The sequence below is a fragment of the Anser anser genome (genome assembly GCF_964211835.1).
Source record: "Anser anser genome assembly, chromosome: 5".
Classification (NCBI taxonomy): Eukaryota; Metazoa; Chordata; class Aves; order Anseriformes; family Anatidae; genus Anser; species Anser anser.
Window position 1 is genome coordinate 65,552,314 of NC_139725.1, and position 10,799 is coordinate 65,563,112.

General features: G+C 45.5%; 1 long non-coding RNA gene across 7 annotated transcripts in view; it reads right to left on the reverse strand.

Annotated features, from left to right (window-relative positions):
• Positions 1–968: 968 nt before the first annotated feature.
• Positions 969–10,799, reverse strand: part of LOC310901025 — a 315,297-nt gene continuing 305,466 nt past the window's right edge. For 6 of the 7 annotated variants that reach the window (XR_014585533.1, XR_014585534.1, XR_014585535.1 and 3 more), the window contains one exon: positions 969–9,622. This is a non-coding gene — a long non-coding RNA (uncharacterized lncRNA). The remainder of the gene's footprint in view (positions 9,623–10,799) is intronic. The other variant, XR_014585537.1, reaches the window with a different exon arrangement.

The following is a 10,799-nucleotide window of genomic DNA, read 5'->3' on the forward strand; positions in this document are numbered from 1 at the left end:
GCTTTATGGCAAAAATCATTTTGGGCCATAAAAGAGCTATGCAGTATTTTCTGATAGCATCAGGAGTAAAGAGAAAACACGTGCAGGGGTGAGCACGATGGAGCTGCAGCAAGGAGAGCAGGGTCAGGGTTAGGCACCCAGCTGCCCTGCCAGCTGCAGGTGCTGCCACAAGCACAGGAAGAGGTGCTCCTGGTGCACCTCAGCTGCCTCTTGTGTGGGGTCCTCCAGAGCTTCTTCAGCCACCGCTGGCCCAAGCTTCGTGTGATGCTTTGGATGCAATGCCCTGTAATGCAATGCCCATAAACCATCTGTGCTAACCTTTGGGACCAAATAACATGGAGCATGGGCATATGGTCCACTCAGAGCCCACTTGGTGAGATGTTCAGTTAAAAAAATAAAAATAAAATAAAAAAAAAAGGAGCACTCTGATGCTGCCCATCCCTTGGCAGAGCTTTTCTGTAGGCCCTGCTGTTCCATCAGGTGCCTGCTTTCAGAGCATCCCAGGTGGGCCTGGAGACCTCCCCTCGCAGCGTGGTTTCTGTGAGGACTGTAGAACTGAGGCCACGGAGCTGCTCTGGTCTGAGACGAAATTATTTGCTAATCCTGGAGAAACACACGCATGCATACAGAGCATCAGCCATTCCTGCGAGCTTCATGATCACCATCCAGACCAGACTGGAAGGGGTTTGCTCTGTTAACTAAGGCCCTGGATAGGACCACAGGAGCTTTCCTGAAGCCCTTCCTTCTCAGACACCTCCCACCCTGTGGCTGGATTGAACGTTCACTTGGGTAAGGTCTGCCCTGACGGAAGTGGAGACAGGTCTTGATGAGTCAAAGTTTTTGCTTCACTCTCCTTGTTTAGGTAATTATGATCAATAGAAGACAATTTTCTTACTTATTCCTATTCTGGAAAATAGAAAAAAGAAAATGATTTCAAATAAGCATTAAAAACTAGTTGGGGTGTAGAGCCAAGAACAGTTAAAGACAGAAATGGATCGAAACATGGAAACTAATGGTTAAGAAATCTGAATTTCTCAGTTCTGCCTGCACTTTAATAACTTTTCTTGCAATTGATGCACCTCACTGTTTGTCTCTGAACACAGCTTTTCTGTTTGTTTGTTGGCTTTGTTTTGTTTTGTTTTTAAGGATCTATTTTAAAACATCTCTGTATTATTCTACCTATCTTACTAATGTGAAAAAAACTGCTCAGGGTGCACCTATTCTCATCAGATGAATAACAATCCTACATTATGTGACCATTCTGACTTTCTGTATTTATTATTGCCCATTGTGTATTTTTCTATCTAAAACATTTAGTACAAGTACTTATTCTGGAGCATGTGGTAGAGAAAAAGCTGATTTGTTTCGCTAAATGTTATTATGTGCAGTAGAAAAAAATCATTTTCACAGCTGAAGCTTGGTTTCATAAAAGAAAATTGGTCATTTTATTTATTTAATTTTTCTTCTCAGCAGTTACCAGAAATTTAAAATGACAAAATAATTTATAGTACAATAGACCCATTATTATGCTTCTGTAATAACTTGTGGCAGTGGGAAGTTTATGGAAATCTATGCTTTGAAGATATTTTTTTTTTTTTGTAATTGCAGAACATCAGAAATTATTTTGAATTTTGCCCACTGTGCTGTCTCAAAATATACTGGAAGTATCTGTGGATTGAATCAGAATGCTCAAAGACAAGCCAGAAAATGCTAATTAAAATTCAATAGTTTTTTCATTACCTTCACAAATGCAAATAATGTACTCTAAACACTTGCAAATAAGTGTTATCGATCCTTCTGAGTCAAAGCAGCTTCAGCGCTAATGGGACTCTTTGGTTGCCTTCCTACAGCTTAGAGACTAATTGTACTCGCTTATATCCAGCAGCACTTAGGTGCCCAAGAACGGTGACTGTCCATGCTTCAGAAACCTTGCCAGTCTCAGGATGCGATTTTGCGCAAAACTAAGGCTCAAAATATTTCTTATGTTTTACTATTTTCATTGAGGAAGGGGTGTGCCTCCCTGTGCAGCACTCCACTGTAACAGAGCTGCGCTGCCACCGATTTTCCTCAAGAAAATCTAGAATTTAAAAAGTGCCTGGTTTTGAACAGGCCACAGACTAAGATATTGGGAAAAAAAGAAAAAAAACACCACCACCACCAAAACAAACAAACAAACAAACGAAACAAAAAAAACCAGAAAACTATTGCAAGGTTGAAGAGACTGAAAATTATTTTTCAATAAATGGAAAACAAAAATTTTTTCTCTTTCATATAAATATATATTGGGGAAATCAGTTAGAAACAGAAGATACAAAGTCAAGAACACTTCATTCTTGTGTTAGCTTGTTTGCCTCCCAATGGAAAAAAAAATAATAAGATAAAATAAAAGTCAACATATCTCCATGAATTACTTTAATTTCTATTAACGAATAGAAAGGAGAAAAACAGCCTACTGGAAACTGCTGATGTAAGCATACTTTCTCAGTTTTGCCCCGTCCATGGCTGAGGTTGGAAACCTTGTGTATTCACTCCCAAACCACCCAACCTGAGAAACTCTGGAGCAAACCCCACACTGGAGTGTGGCTGTGAACACGACACAACTGCATTTCCACTCATGCCCACGGAGTGCGTCCACTTAGCACCATATAATGCGTATACCTGGGAACAGGTAGGGCTGCAGCCAAGTGCAGACGCATAGATGGCAGTTGTGGAACTTGAAGGACCCTGGTATTTCGAAATTTCACTCTTAATTGGATTCTGACACCCTTCCCAGTAGAAAAACACTGGGTAGGTAAGCAGATTTGTCCTGGTCACTGCGTGCTTTCAGGCGTCGGCTCAGGCTGCAAGGACAGACGGACACGGCTGTGGGACATGTCCCTACAGCTGACCCACATACACATGGTGCTGACCGCCTCGTCTGGGCGATGGCAAACAACGAGAAGTGCTGGGTGAGCAAGGGCAGGGCCAGGAAAGGCCTAAAAGGAGTTATATGTAGGGTGCTCGCTTAGAGGCTGTTTGTAGCCCATCACCACCTGGAAGAGGGGGCCATCGCCTGGGAAGGAGGGGCTGGGCTCATCACAGATGGACCCTCCCAGCCTTTCCCACAGGGCTAGCTTTGTTGCAGCAGAGAAATATATAGGCTGTCTGAGTTAGTTACAAGTTGGACAAGTCAGGAGCGTCTGCGGAGAACTGCTGCTCATTGAAGTGGAGTGCTAATGGGACCGGGAGCGATGCGTACACCTTGCTGCAGCTGCAGATGAACTGCTGCGTGTCAGCAAAGGCATTTATCCATCCCAGTGGTATTTTTTCAAACATGTAAAAGAAGCACGGAAACCTGGTAAGCTACAAAAGGCTGGGGGAAGACCAAAACAAGTCCTTTCTAGTCACAGGAGAAGTCTCAGCAAGTCTGTGGGGGAAAAACAAAAATCACAAATGGAAAGAAAATAGAGCTCTGAAATATTTGACAACTCAGATACAGTATATAAAGAGGTCTAAACCATGAAAACATTTATAGAAAAGGCTTGTCTTATGCTGCTGCCTTGAATTAATTTGCTTTAATTGATTGGAGAATTTTAGATTCCTGGTAGACATATGAAGTATTTAACAGCACTGTGCTGTACAGGAGATGTCAGAAAGTCTAAAATATGATTCTCCTCTGGTTCACAGTTCAGCTGATGCTCTAGGCTTCCATAAAAAACAATTTATTTTTTTTTTGAATTAAAAAGTGTTCTGTCACTCTAAATTGCTTTCCTATGTGTTTTCATCCTGAAAAAAGCAGGTGGATACGAACAAGCCCAAACTTATTGTTATTTCATAGTAATTCCCACAAGTACGAGATTTGCAAGGTACCATTCAGAAAACATGCTGATGCTGGTGGGCAGGAGACCTGTGGGCAAAACTAGGCAGACTTTGAGAGAAGAAGCAGGGCTTTAATTTGAAACTAAAACATAGCTGGCACAAAGAAATCTCCATGCAACACCAGCTTAGTTCCCTTTACAGTTGATAATTCTCGTTTCAATGAACTAAACATCCTGGTTCAAACTTAGATCAATGAAATCTAAAAAGAAGTAACGGAATTTGAACAAAATGATTCTTTTAAAAATGTTTTCTGTCCTCCTAAAGCTATTTCCACATTGGATAATGTAGGCTAGAAATCAAGCTAATTAAGGAAAAAAGTTGTTCATTAGGCTCTACTCTCCAAACTAAAGCAAGGTAGTGTAACGATGGCTTCCAAAACTGCTAGTTTTAAAGTTTGTTATAGGTGTTGGTGCGTTTTTGGCAGCAGCAGGTGGCTTTGTGGTTGTTTGGATTTGTTTTTATCTTTAAGTAGTTATTTTGACCACCCACATTTAAAATTGAAACACACACTCCCGACGGTCTGCCTACAGCACAAAGGGCTGACACGCACCCACTGCCAGCTCGAGCATCCTGACCTGTGCTGGAGGCTGAGCAGAGCCCTTGGGCCAGCCTCACCCCGCAGAGCAGCTGGGCAGGGGTGAGCAGCCTGGAGCTGAGGACGTGAAATAAACCCTTCTGAGCTGAGCAGCCAGGGCGAGCGGCAGCAGTGTCCCGGCTCCGGTGGAGATTTGACAACTCGTTCCACAAAAAGATGGACATTCAGCTGTTTTCATGGGCGTTTCGCTCCCTAACACAGGGGGCTGTATTGGCTGCTCCAGGCTCCGTGCAGAGGTGCCGAGGCACGTGGAATCGCCCGTGTACCGAGCGGTGCCTGCGCCCTGCACAAGGTGACGCTTACTCAGATGTGCAAGGATGGAGCCAAACCCCTTAGCTCTTTTCCCCAAGTCTTTGTTTGAACTTGAACCATAAAGACAGCTACTCCTGCTTTAAAAACAAAAAGTGGATTGATGGATTTTAGACACTTTCACAGCTCAGTAACAGCTGAAACATTTTCCGAATCACAGTTTTGGACAGGAAGGGCTAAATTTTCCCTGAAAGCTCCTCGCAAGCTGATGGTTGGTCTGCAGACAGCCCAGGGGAGATACGCCACTTGCAGAGAACGCAGGGATGAATGCAGAATGCTTTAGGCTCTTGGGCTAACATTATGGTTTGCTATGACAAGTGTTTTACTGGATGAATGTCTGCTCTAGCCATCCTCAAAGGGAAGGAATAAACATAGAGAAGTACAAAAAGAGCACTTAGGTAAGGTAAGAAGTTATAATTCTTGACTGACTATCTAAAAAGAAAAAAAGAAAAAAAAAAAAGGCAGTTTTCTTCCAAAGATACTGCACTCGAAGAGTATGGGTGGAAAATGAGACTTTTGCAAAAACATAAAAGCAGGTTTACAGCTCAGTGCTGAATGAGGGGTCAGAGCCCAAAGATCTCTGCCCTGCAGCACAGCCACGTGCTGAGGCACTCAGGGGTGCTCGGAGCCCAGCTGGAAAGCTGGGGCTAAAAGTGAAGTCAATAACAAAGGAGAAGCAATTCAAATGAGCAAAGCTTTGGGCTGTACGTGAGGGAAGCAGAACAAAGTGGCTCCAGGAATGATGGATTGCTCGGAAAAGCAACTTCAAGGCTCTATATGCCCTTGTAATAAACTAGCACAGCAAGAAACAATAAACACAATGAGCAGAATCAAACAGGACTGAAATTAAGACTGTTTCACCCCTCTGAACAGCCTGAGAAATGGCACCAGCCGGCAGCGAAGGGAGCGCTGGTCCTGCTGTGGGGCAGCTCAGCCCTCCCGGCGTGCCCCATCGCGGGCTGTATCGCAGGGGCAGAGCTCTCGTGGCGCTGCCCCGCTCCTCAGCACCGGGCTGAAAAAGCACCACTTGTGGCTTTGCAGGCTTCTCTTTTGCTGCCCGTCGTCTTTGAGTGCTTTATTCTTAGACGAAAAGCTCGGTGGCTGAACTGCTTATTCTGCAATCAGAGCACGTGCAAAGCATATTCCTCTCCCTTACCTCCACAGATTTATAGGACTGCATTTCTTCTTTAATTGAAAGTTCATTTTTCAGGGCGGATGCAGCACATGCAAGCTGGCCCTGGCAGTTCACAACCGGGAATGCTCAGAGGGGTGGCAGTGGGTTCCTGGCCAGCTCCACGGACACCGGGCCTGGGGCAGGGGCACGAGAGCAGTGCGAGCAGTGCGAGCAGTGTGATGCCACCCTGGAGCCTGCAGCAGCCTGTGCAAGTCGCCAGCCAAGCTAGCCAAAGGGCCTTGGCAGGCCGGCCTCGGTCCTCCGGCCCTGGCTAGTGCCCACCTCCTCCACCAAGTCCCGGCGAGTGCCATGCATGGAGTCACTTCGCTGGCACCAGAAGTGGCCAGAGCACGGGGACAAGGGATGGAATTGCTCTTTAAGGGCAGAGGCAGGTTAAAAACCAGCCCATCTGGTATGCAATTTAGAGAGAAGTGAGACTGGATTTGGTGCTTAGAGTAAGTACAAGGAGATGCCTGATCTTCCCTGTACTGGTCCACGGAAGCAACCCAGAGCCTCCGTGCACATAAACCTGCATAGCTGAATCAGCTCCGGCTGTGTGGGACATGTTTATGCCCTGCTCCACAGGTTTATGCCCTGCTGTTGTCCAAGAGCAGAGCACAGGCAGCCTCAGCCCGGCTAGGGCCTGCCCTTGTTTGGCTCCTTGCCCCAGCTGCAGTGACCCCCAGGAGCTCTTTGGTGCAGCTGGCAAGGCTACAAACAGAGTTTTTTTCCACGGAAACCCTCCAGCCCTCCCTTGCAGACATACAAGCCTGTCCTTTGCTGGGAGATATTCTGCAGCATGGAGCTGGGTCTGCTGAGTTCCTGCGGCTTATTCTGCTCAATGTGCTGACAGTAAGGAATAAGTAGGTTTTATAGTTGGAAATATTATGGGAACGCACTGGAATTAGCAGGGATGTGTTTGTTTCTCTCCCTCCCCTTCCTACTCAAGTAACTGTGTTGCAATATAAATGCATCCCTGCGAAACACTGGAAGTGTAAGAGGTGATGTACTGGCTCAGAGCAGCGGTTCACATCGTGCACTCGCCCATTTCGGATGGATGTCAAAAGGGAAACCTGTGGAAAAGAAGAACTGCTCCAGGTTACCATCCCGCTTCTAACAGCATTTTGAGAGGCAGAGACTTCCTTCCTTCCGTGCACTTGCCCATTTTCCCTTTCCAAACTGACAATGAATTTGAGCTCTGGTAAAGGAAGCATGAATAAGTACTTCAGGGTTTCTGCAGACCTGATGCACGGGTTCTTAATGAGCTCCCTGCTCACTGCACACTGCTGTGTGCTCATCTCTACTTGCACATCAACGCTGGGGAAGAGGAGGGGTGAGGGGAAAGATTGATGACCCTGGGGCTGTAGCCAAAGAGCATCCCACAGGGATGGACAGGGAGATGATAGTGAACGACTCCGGCTTCTTCCTAACTGCCATGCGAAAATCTCCTTGTCTGGACAGACAGTGCTGATGCCAGCCACGTTTGCAGGGCAGTAACCCTGACTTTAAAATTCATACAGAGTCTGCTTGTCCATTTGCAGGTGAAGATGGTGTTTGGGCACACACAGGACAACCAGTGAAGCCATGGCTGTCCAGGGTGAAAGCTGCTGTAGGCCTGCACTGATTTCCCCTTGTTGCATATGGTGGAGAGCCTCCTCTGCATATCTGAGATCACAGGGCTGTTCAACAAGCTTCTTGTTTTCTGCCAACATTTTATACTGTCAAGAATGAGACCACATGAAAACAGAAAACTGACATGTTAACCTGTAGCAGCTCACTTTTAGCTCGTGTGTCGTCAGAGCATCCTCTACGTCACCAAAGTGATTCATGGATTCATATGATCCATTCTTACGTGGTGCTGTGTTTTCAGGGGGTGTTCCCGAAGACCAGGGATTCCTACCCTCTGGATTACACACACGCAAGCAGCAGCCTCGCGTGCAGGCATGGCAGCCTGATGAGCGCCGCAGAAACAGCAGCAAAGCCCTTTCAGTGCTATCCTGAGTAATGCAAAACTAGCTGGCGTATCACTGGCTTTGGCATTTTCTAACTGCCGCAGCTATTTTAGCATTTACACAGCTAAAGAGCCACCTGAACCGTCAAGCTTGCGATGAGAAGCTCTGGCCCTGTGTGCTGCACCAGCCTGGGACGCGACGCCGGCAGTCCAGCACGATGCGTGGCACAGCCTGGTGCAGAAATCCTCTGGCAGACAGCGAGGCGTGCTGGCCTGGCACACCCCAGGCAGCCTCAGGAGCGGGTTGGCGAGGGGCAGCGACAGCGTGTCCTGTGGGACCTCAGAGCTCAGCCCTGCGCAGAAACCTGCTGGCAGGACTGCCCGGCAGCGCCGCTGCGCGCTGCTCACCCAAGTCAAGCTCTGCCGATGTGATCTCCTGAAGTCTGACTGCTGATTGCTAAATAAATAAATAAATAAATAAATTATTACTTAAGAAAGAGAACAAAAAATGGTGGTTCATTTGTGGAACGTTGTTCTTATTTCTTTGAAGAGATCCTGGTTCTGGAAAGCAGAGGTAAAGCTGCAAACAGCAGATTGGTCAGAATTTGATTCATAACTGCTTATTAGATTACTTTTAACCTTTATTCTTCAGCCATTTAATATTCTCTTCTCAAATGGACAACTCAGATTGAGTACTTACGTTAGTCATAATGTGCACTAACTTCAATGAGCAATTAAATTTGGACTTCTTTACCACATCTTTCCTTCCGTGTCACAGTGACTCATATTAAGACAGGAAACAGTGTAGGCAAGCTGGCTTTTTTTTCCAACAGACATTTAATTTTCTACATTCCACATAGCGTAAAACAAAGCAAACTTACAAAAAGCTGGCATTTTCGTGCTGAATGTCCCAGTACTGTCTACCAAGCTATTCCAAATGCCTTAGGTTAGAGCAGACCTGCTCAGTTAATTGCAGCTGCAGCTCACTGGGTGAATTTATTGAGGTCCCCTGGGTGCAAGGCAGGCTGCTGGCTGTGGGTCTGCTGGGGCGGGCAGGCTTTGCATGCCCATCTGGGCAGAGAAGAAGGGGCTCTCCTGGAAAGAACGGGGGAAACTTCATCGCCTGCCAGGGGGTCTGGGGAGCACCAGGGGGCTTTGTGTGGGAGAGGTGGTGCAGAGACCACAGCGGGGCTGAAGAAAATACAAACGTTCTGTTTCAGTTCTCAATGACTTGAAAGTAAATATCTCAATAACAGCATCTTATTTCTTTGGCGGAGGGTAAAATTCCCACAGACAACTTTGGGGAAACACTTTTTCATTCTACTGAAATGAAACGCCTGAAAAAAGCATTCAGTCAAGGAAAATTACTCTTTGCAGGTGTCATGAGCGGAGCATACGGAGGGAGTTAATCTTGAGGGGTGTTGTTTTAGTAGAACAAGAAGCATTAAACATTCTTGTTGTTTTGGAGCTCCCTGTACATTTTTTCAAAGCATATTGATGCATTCAAAGGAAGAAGGATGCAGTGATGGAAATGGTACTGTGTGTGTTTGTACAACCAACATCACAAGCCTGGATTTTGCTCTTTTACTCCAACTTTGGATTGTGGTTCCTGGCAGCCTCCTGGGCTGTAGTGAGAGTGAGAACAGCACAAGCTCTGTCCTCTTCCAAAGGGTAACAGGGCAAAATTTGTTTGGGCTAAGTTGGCATGGCAAAGTGTATTTTCCCCATAAGAAATCTGTTAAATAGAACAAAAATAGTCATTATAATGAGCTTTTCTTTAGACTGTATTCTGATTGTTTAAGATGTGAAGAATTTTCCCTTGCACCTTATTTGCTTTTACCCCCATGCAGCTAATACTGTACTTAACAAAGCTGATACATAAACTACTTTGAATGGCTTTTCAGCTCTTAACACTGAGAACAACTTAATTAGGCATGGTGAATTCAAACGACCTTGTGGATCTTGTAATGCCTTCTGTAAGGCTATTGCCATCCTGTAGCAGCCACGTGTTCCTCAGTGCTCCGCTTTCTTTCACCTTTAATAGCCATGAATATAATTTAATATAGAGTAGCTATGTAATAATCTAAGTGCAGGCTGTGACTTGTTCAGTACAGTGAGGTGATTATGCCTTGGACTGTAAGACTTTTTAATGTAAATATATGATTTAATTAAGAGATGTGGAAGGAGGAGGAAAAAAAAAAAAAAACAGGAAAATGTTACAACATATGCACATCCACCCCTCCAAGCAAAGATGATCTGTATGCATGTCCTGGCATGGGCAAGCCTTAGAAGTCTGTGGTCTGAGCAACCAAAAATATCACTGAAGTCCTGAAAAAACATGTTCTGGGAGGAGAACAAAGGAGGCTGAGGGGTCAGGGGTGTGTGGCCTCATGGCGAGCAAACTCGCAGCATGCCTGGGACACCCTCACTGCAGTGATGTGCCTTAGGACCAAGGTCTTCAATCTGGCTGATCTACTGCCAGTAGGAGGATGGAGATAGAAAGATATTGTAAAGTTACCTCAGAGATCCCAAACAGGTCTGTATTAGTTAGTTCTGATTTCATTAGATTCCTATACTGTGAGTCTTAGCTGGGGGGAGGAGGAATAAATTGTATAAATAGACTGTGGAAATCTGTATTAATGTGTGGTCTTAAGTCTCCAGATCAGTTATTCCCTATTGGGAAAGGGAGCACTCCTCCTGATCCCTTGGGATCCCTTCCCAAGTCCCTGTGTCTATATGTAGATATACATATAGACATATACATATATCTACATATATATCTATATGTAGATATAGCTCTTCTTCCGCCAGGAATCATGTTGATCTGTGTGTGTGTGTGCTGCAACATCTCTCTAGCTAACAGTGGGGTTCATTCTAACTCCACATTGCTCCTCTGCATCGGGAAATTCCAC